At 53.9% G+C, this 6,444-nt stretch overlaps 1 pseudogene; it reads left to right on the top strand.

The window, feature by feature from the left end:
* Positions 1-374: 374 nt before the first annotated feature.
* On the top strand, positions 375-3,641 carry LOC147108993 (transforming growth factor beta-3 proprotein pseudogene; annotated as a pseudogene).
* The last annotated feature ends 2,803 nt before the right edge of the window (positions 3,642-6,444 follow it).

Here is a 6,444-nt window from a genome sequence, read left to right on the forward strand (position 1 = left end):
CCACTCTCTGGGTGAAGAAATTCCTCCTCATCTCTGTCCTAAATGGCTTACCCCTTATCCTTAGACTGTGACCCCTGGTTCTGGACTCCCCGACCATCGGGATTTCTGTCACTGTATTTCTGTCTGTGTGTCACTATTTTTGACTGTGTGTCAGTATATTTTTGTGTCTGTATGTCACTGTATTTCTGTATCTCTGAATCTCTCCTCCCCTGTTTCCTTAATATATCCAAAACCTTGCTGTGTGAGGATGACGTTCTGATCAGGGACAGGCCTGAATGATCCAACCCTCCCGGAGCGTCACTGATCCCGTGTATAAAAGCCAGGAGTGAGAGGCAGAGTGTGAGACAGGAACAAGTGAGAGAGACTGAGGGAGCTGGAGCTGGAGCTGGAGCTGGAGCTGGAGCTGGAGCTACAGCCGGATTTGCAAGTCTCGGGAACCGGTTTGCAGCCGAGAGTTGCGGTAGAATATCAAGATCTCCAAACCCTTGCTTTAAAACAAATAGAAGAAGAATATCTATCTATATATATATATATCTAGAGGGAGCAAGAGGGAAGCGGATCCGGAGGGAAGGAGAGCGAGGAGTTGATCTACATTCGGGGAGCCGAGACTCCGCTGTCCTGAGGAGCACAGAACATCTGGAAAGTTTTGAAAAAAGTTTGGGGAAAGTTGTTGCGGCGGAGCCTGTGTGTGTTTGTGTGTTGGCTGGAAGGGGATCTCGCCATTTGGATTTATTACCTGTGCCCTGGAGGATTGGGGAGCGGGGACGATGTGTGTACAGAGGCTGCTGCTTGTTCTGACTGCCCTGGATTTAGTGGCTGTGACTCGGGCGCTTTCCACCTGCACCACCCTGGACACCGAGCACATCAAGAAGAAGCGAGTGGAAGCCATCAGGGGCCAGATCCTCAGCAAACTGAGACTCACCAGCCCTCCAGAGGAGCCGGGTCCGGCCGAGGTCCCAGCCCAGGTCCTGGCCATGTACAACAGCACCCGGGAGTTACTGCAAGAGCTCGGCAGGGATCATCAGCAAAGCTGCCTCACCCACAACACTGACTTCGAGTACTATGCCAAGGAGGTGTACAAGTTTGATATGATCCAAGGCCCGGCCGTGGACAGTAAGTGAGACCCTTGAGAGTGAGAGAAATCCCCAGCTCCATGCTAAAGTAATGAACAACCCCGGTCACAGGAGCAGGGAGCAGGGCAAGGGGCTTTGGACCAAAGCAGCTCTCCACACACCCAACACATGGGCTGGGCTGGGTGGATCCCCTCCACACTCCTGCAACAACTGAGGTGCACATTAGAGGTTCTGATTCAGATCGTGATCCATCAGCAGAAATGCCCGACACACCACCCGGATCTGTGCCCCAGATCCGTTGGTGCCACCCACAGTTACAGGGGGCGAGCTGGGCATTTCACATGCCCCCGGGCACAGTGAACATCCAGCAATCACCGTTACAGGATTCCCCTCCATCTAGTTTCCTCCCATTCCCTTTCTCCTTGTTCCTCCTCCTCCTCCTTCTCCCCGCTATTGACCCTGGGTCATGGGGAGTTGGTCGGTAATTCCCTTTCTTGCTGGGCAGCAGCTGGGCATGATGGAGACCGGACAGTCCCAGCATTCCTAGTGCCAGTGAAAGGCCTCTATTGAAACTGCAGTCTCAGTGGAAAGGGAAGACCGCAGGCGGGGGAATTGTAGGCACGTGGAGTCGTGACAGGGGGACCCTGAGCAATGAGGACGGGGTTCATGAGGCCACGGGTGATGCTCGCACTGGATGTGGGTGTGTCCTGAATCCAGTGATCGCACTGAATGTGGGCGTGTCCTGAATCCAGTGCTGCACTGAATGTGGGTGTGTCCTGAATCCAGTGACCACACTGAATGTGGGCGTGTCCTGAATCCAGTGCTGCACTGAATGTGGGTGTGTCCTGAATCCAGTGCCCACACTGAATATGGGCGTGTACTGAATATGGGCGTGTCCTGAATCCAGTGATCACACTGAATGTGGGCGTGTCCTGAATCCAGTGACCACACTGAATGTGGGCGTGTCTTGAATCCAGTGATTGCACTGAATGTGGGCGTGTCCTGAATCCAGTGATCACACTGAATGTGGGCGTGTCCTGAATCCAGTGCCCACACTGAATGTGGGCATGCCCTGAATCCAGTGATCACACTGACTGTGGGCGTGTCCTGAATCCAGTGCCCGCACTGAATGTGGGCATGTCCTGAATCCAGTGATCACACTGAATGTGGGCGTGTCCTGAATCCAGTGCCCGCACTGAATGTGGGCGTGTCCTGAATCCAGTGCTCGCACTGAATGTGGGCGTGTCCTGAATCCAGTGATCAAACATAGAAACATAGAAGATAGGAGCAGGAGTTGGCCATTCGGCCCCTTGAGCCTGCTCCACCATTCAATGAGATCATGGCTGGTCATCCAAATTCAGTACCCTGTCCCTGCCTTCTCTCCATATACCTTGATCCATTTAGCATGAAGAAATATATCCAACTCCTTCTTGAATATATTTAATGAATTGGCCTCTACTGCCTTCTGTGGTAGAGAATTCCACAGGTTCACCACTGGGTGAAGAAATTCCTGAATCCAGTGCCTGCACTGAATGTGGGCATGCCCTGAATCCAGTGACCGCACTGAAAGTAGAAAAGACTTGCATTTCTATAGCGCCTTTCACAACCTCAGGACATCCCAAAGCACTTTACAGCCACTGACGTACCTTTGAAGTGCAGTCACTGTTGTAATGTAGGAAACACGGCAACCAATTTGACACAGCAAGCTCCCACAGACAGCCATGTCATAATAACCAGATAATCTGTTTTAGTGCTGTTGGTTCAGGGTGACACATAGGCTGACATAGGTATATCAATCTGTATATATGGATAGAGACAGGTATTCCTCCATATACACAGAGCTATTCTGATAGACAGCAGTCAGCTGATATTAATATCCGTCTCTGTCTGCAATACACAAGAAAATGACCTAACGTGGTACTGAAGAATGGAGCATCATCCATAACTCCACCATCACACACTCCCAGGGCAGGTACAGCACGGGTTAGATACAGAGTAAAGCTCCCTCTACACTGTCCCATCATACACTCCCAGGGCAGGTACAGCACGGGTTAGATACAGAGTAAAGCTCCCTCTACACTGTCCCATCATACACTTCCAGGGCAGGTACAGCACGGGTCAGATACAGAGTAAAGCTCCCTCTACACTGTCCCATCAAACACTCCCAGGGCAGGTACAGCATGGGTTAGATACAGAGTAAAGCTCCCTCTACACTGTCCCATCAAACACTCCCAGGGCAGCTACAGCACGGGTTAGATACAGAGTAAAGCTCCCTCTGCACTGTCCCATCAAACACTCCCAGGGCAGCTACAGCACGGGTTAGATACAGAGTAAAGCTCCCTCTACACTGTCCCATCAAACACTCCCAGGGCAGCTACAGCACGGGTTAGATACAGAGTAAAGCTCCCTCTGCACTGTCCCATCAAACACTCCCAGGGCAGGTACAGCACAGGTTAGATACAGAGTAAAGCTCCCTCTACACTGTCCCATCAAACACTCCCAGGGCAGGTACTGCACGGGTTAGATACAGAGTAAAGCTCCCTCTACACTGCCCCATCAAACACTCCCAGGGCAGGTACAGCACGGGTTAGATACAGAGTAAAGCTCCCTCTACACTGTCCCATCAAACACTCCCAGGGCAGGTACAGCACGGGTTAGATACAGAGTAAAGCTCCCTCTACACTGTGCCATCAAACACTCCCAGGGCAGGTACAGCACGGGTTAGATACAGAGTAAAGCTCCCTCTACACTGTCCCATCATACACTCCCAGGGCAGGTACAGCACGGGTTAGATACAGAGTAAAGCTCCCTCTACACTGTCCCATCAAACACTCCCAGGGCAGGTACAGCACGGGTTAGGTATACGGGTTAAGTGTTTAATTGTGTGGTTCCAGTGGGGAACTTGTATCTGAGCCCATGTCGGACATTCTCGCATGTTCTGTGCCCAATGTTCTGCCCATTAAATTTAATGCTTAGTTAATTGTGCACAGTGTGTAACTGCGTTCTCGGTGTGAGCTCCCAGTGAACAAAGCTCCTGTAGCGGGTTCACTGGTGTCGATTTACCCCTGTAGAGAGCTCCTCGTACCCGGGATAGAGTGAACCTTAATCCAAGTCCAGTCGAATGCCCGTACTGACTGAGTGTAACCCCTCCTGTAGCTGTCACCCTGTGTCTGTGCCAGGAGTCGTGCTGTAGGCCCCTGCCCACTAGGACGTGTAGTGGGACGGCACACACTCCCTGCACAGAAGAGCTGGCAGCCAGCAGAGGGAGCAGACTGCCATCCCACGAGAAAGGGCAGGATTCCAATCAGCTTTAAAGGACAGTGTGAGGACCACATTGCTGCAATCAGCTGCTTCGTCCTATTTATAAACCATCGTCTCGCCTTCCTAGTGCCAAGCTCAGGCTGATTGAGAGACCGACAGCCTCATAGAAACCCCTGGACACTGGAGCGTGCACGCTGGCCCCGGACACTAGAGCGTGCACGCTGGCCCCGGACACTAGAGCGTGCACACTGGCCCCGGACACTAGAGCGTGCACGCTGGCCCCGGACAGTAGAGCGTGCACGCTGGCCCCGGACACTAGAGCGTGCACACTGGCCCCGGACACTAGAGCGTGCACGCTGGCCCCGGACACTAGAGCGTGCACACTGGCCCCGGACAGTAGAGCGTGCACGCTGGCCCCAGACACTAGAGCGTGCACACTGGCCCCGGACACTAGAGCGTGCACGCTGGCCCCAGACACTAGAGCGTGCACGCTGGCCCTGGACACTAGAGCGTGCACACTGGCCCCGGACACTAGAGCGTGCACGCTGGCCCCGGACACTAGTGCGTGCACGCTGGCCTCGGACATGAGAGCGTGCACGCTGGCCTCGGACATGAGATCGTGCACGCTGGCCCTGGACACTAGAGCGTGCACGCTGGCCCTGGACACTAGAGCGTGCACGCTGGTCCCGGACACTAGAGCCTGTACACTGGCACTGGGCACGAGAGCCTGTAAACAAGAGTCTGTCCATTGGCCCTGTACGCGAGAGCCTGTACACTAGCACTGGGCATGAGAGCCTGTACACGAGAGTGTGCACGCTGGCCCTGGGAACAACTCTTCACATTGACACCCGACCTTACTACATGGCCCCGCTAAACATTCAAGGGCAGCTACAGAGTAATCAGCAGCCTCTCAGGTTGCAATCTGAATATATTTTCCTGAATTCTTGACAGACATTTTCTCACAGGTTCACTATGTTGTTTCATCCCTGAACCCTGACGCAGTCTGGCCTACACGTGACTCCAGTTCGCCGTCGGTTAGTGCCCTCTGAGGAGGTTCAGCAAAGTATCTCAGTTGTAAAAACAATCGCTGTTAAGTTAGAAGCCCCATGACCACTTTCTCAGGGGAGCTGGGGCTGCGGTATTTTCAGTGGCAGTCACAAATATATCATGTGGCAGTTTCAGTGTTAAGGGCCGATGACTGCCAGGAACTGGGTCAAGACTGCCCCATACTAACTAGCGACAGAACATTTGGTGAGAACCTCGTCAAGATCAGGACCAGAGCAATGTCACCTACCTTGGGCCAGTGAGAAAAGAAAAATAAATACTTGCATTTCTATAGCGCCTTTCATGACCACCGGACGGCCCAAAGGGGGAGAAATTGGGTGAGTAGCGCCACCTGTTAGCGCCTAAAGAGGCAGTCAGTGGCTGTAGCGCCACTGGCTGTGCCTCCCGCGATATTCAGCAGGGGCGCTAATGGTGGCGTTAGCCTTTTGCGCTGCGCCACCACCGATGACGTCATCGGTGTGCGGGGCCTTGCTGCACCGGCAGAGGCGCAAGTTAAGGTGGAGGTGCGGGGCGGCCGCTTGCCAGCACTTCCGTCCCCGGCCTCCTGGTCCCCCCTCCGCGGCATTGCCGGCTGTTTCCCGAGAGCCCGGCACTTCTCCTTGGTGCCGGGCTCTTTTGCCGGCACTCGCGATCGGGGCTCGCGCTGTTGCAGGCCCCTCCCCCTTAACAGTGGGAGGAAGGCCTGCAGTACCGCAGCGTGCCGTGCCGCAGCACGTAGCGCTGCAAAATTCACTTTCAGCGCCCTAAGAGGGACGCGGAGCGCCTCGAGCCGCGCCCCGTCTCCCTCTAGGGGCACTTCAACTGAATTTGCGGCGATCGCTAATGCGGCGATCGTGGCGCAAATTCAAGTGCCCAGGCGAACTTTGCGCCGCTCGGGCGCCTCGGGACAATTTCTAGGCCAAAGTGCTTTACAGCCAATGAAGTACTTTTTGAAGTGTAGTCACTGTTGTAATGCAGGAAAGGTGGCAGCCAATTTGCACACAGCAAGATCCCACAAAGAGCAAAGTGATACTGACCAGGTAATCTGTTTCAGTCATGTGGATTG

The sequence above is a fragment of the Somniosus microcephalus genome, chromosome 12, assembly GCF_052327205.1.
Source record: "Somniosus microcephalus isolate GS21.2 chromosome 12, FLI_Smic_1.0, whole genome shotgun sequence".
Taxonomy (NCBI): Eukaryota; Metazoa; Chordata; class Chondrichthyes; order Squaliformes; family Somniosidae; genus Somniosus; species Somniosus microcephalus.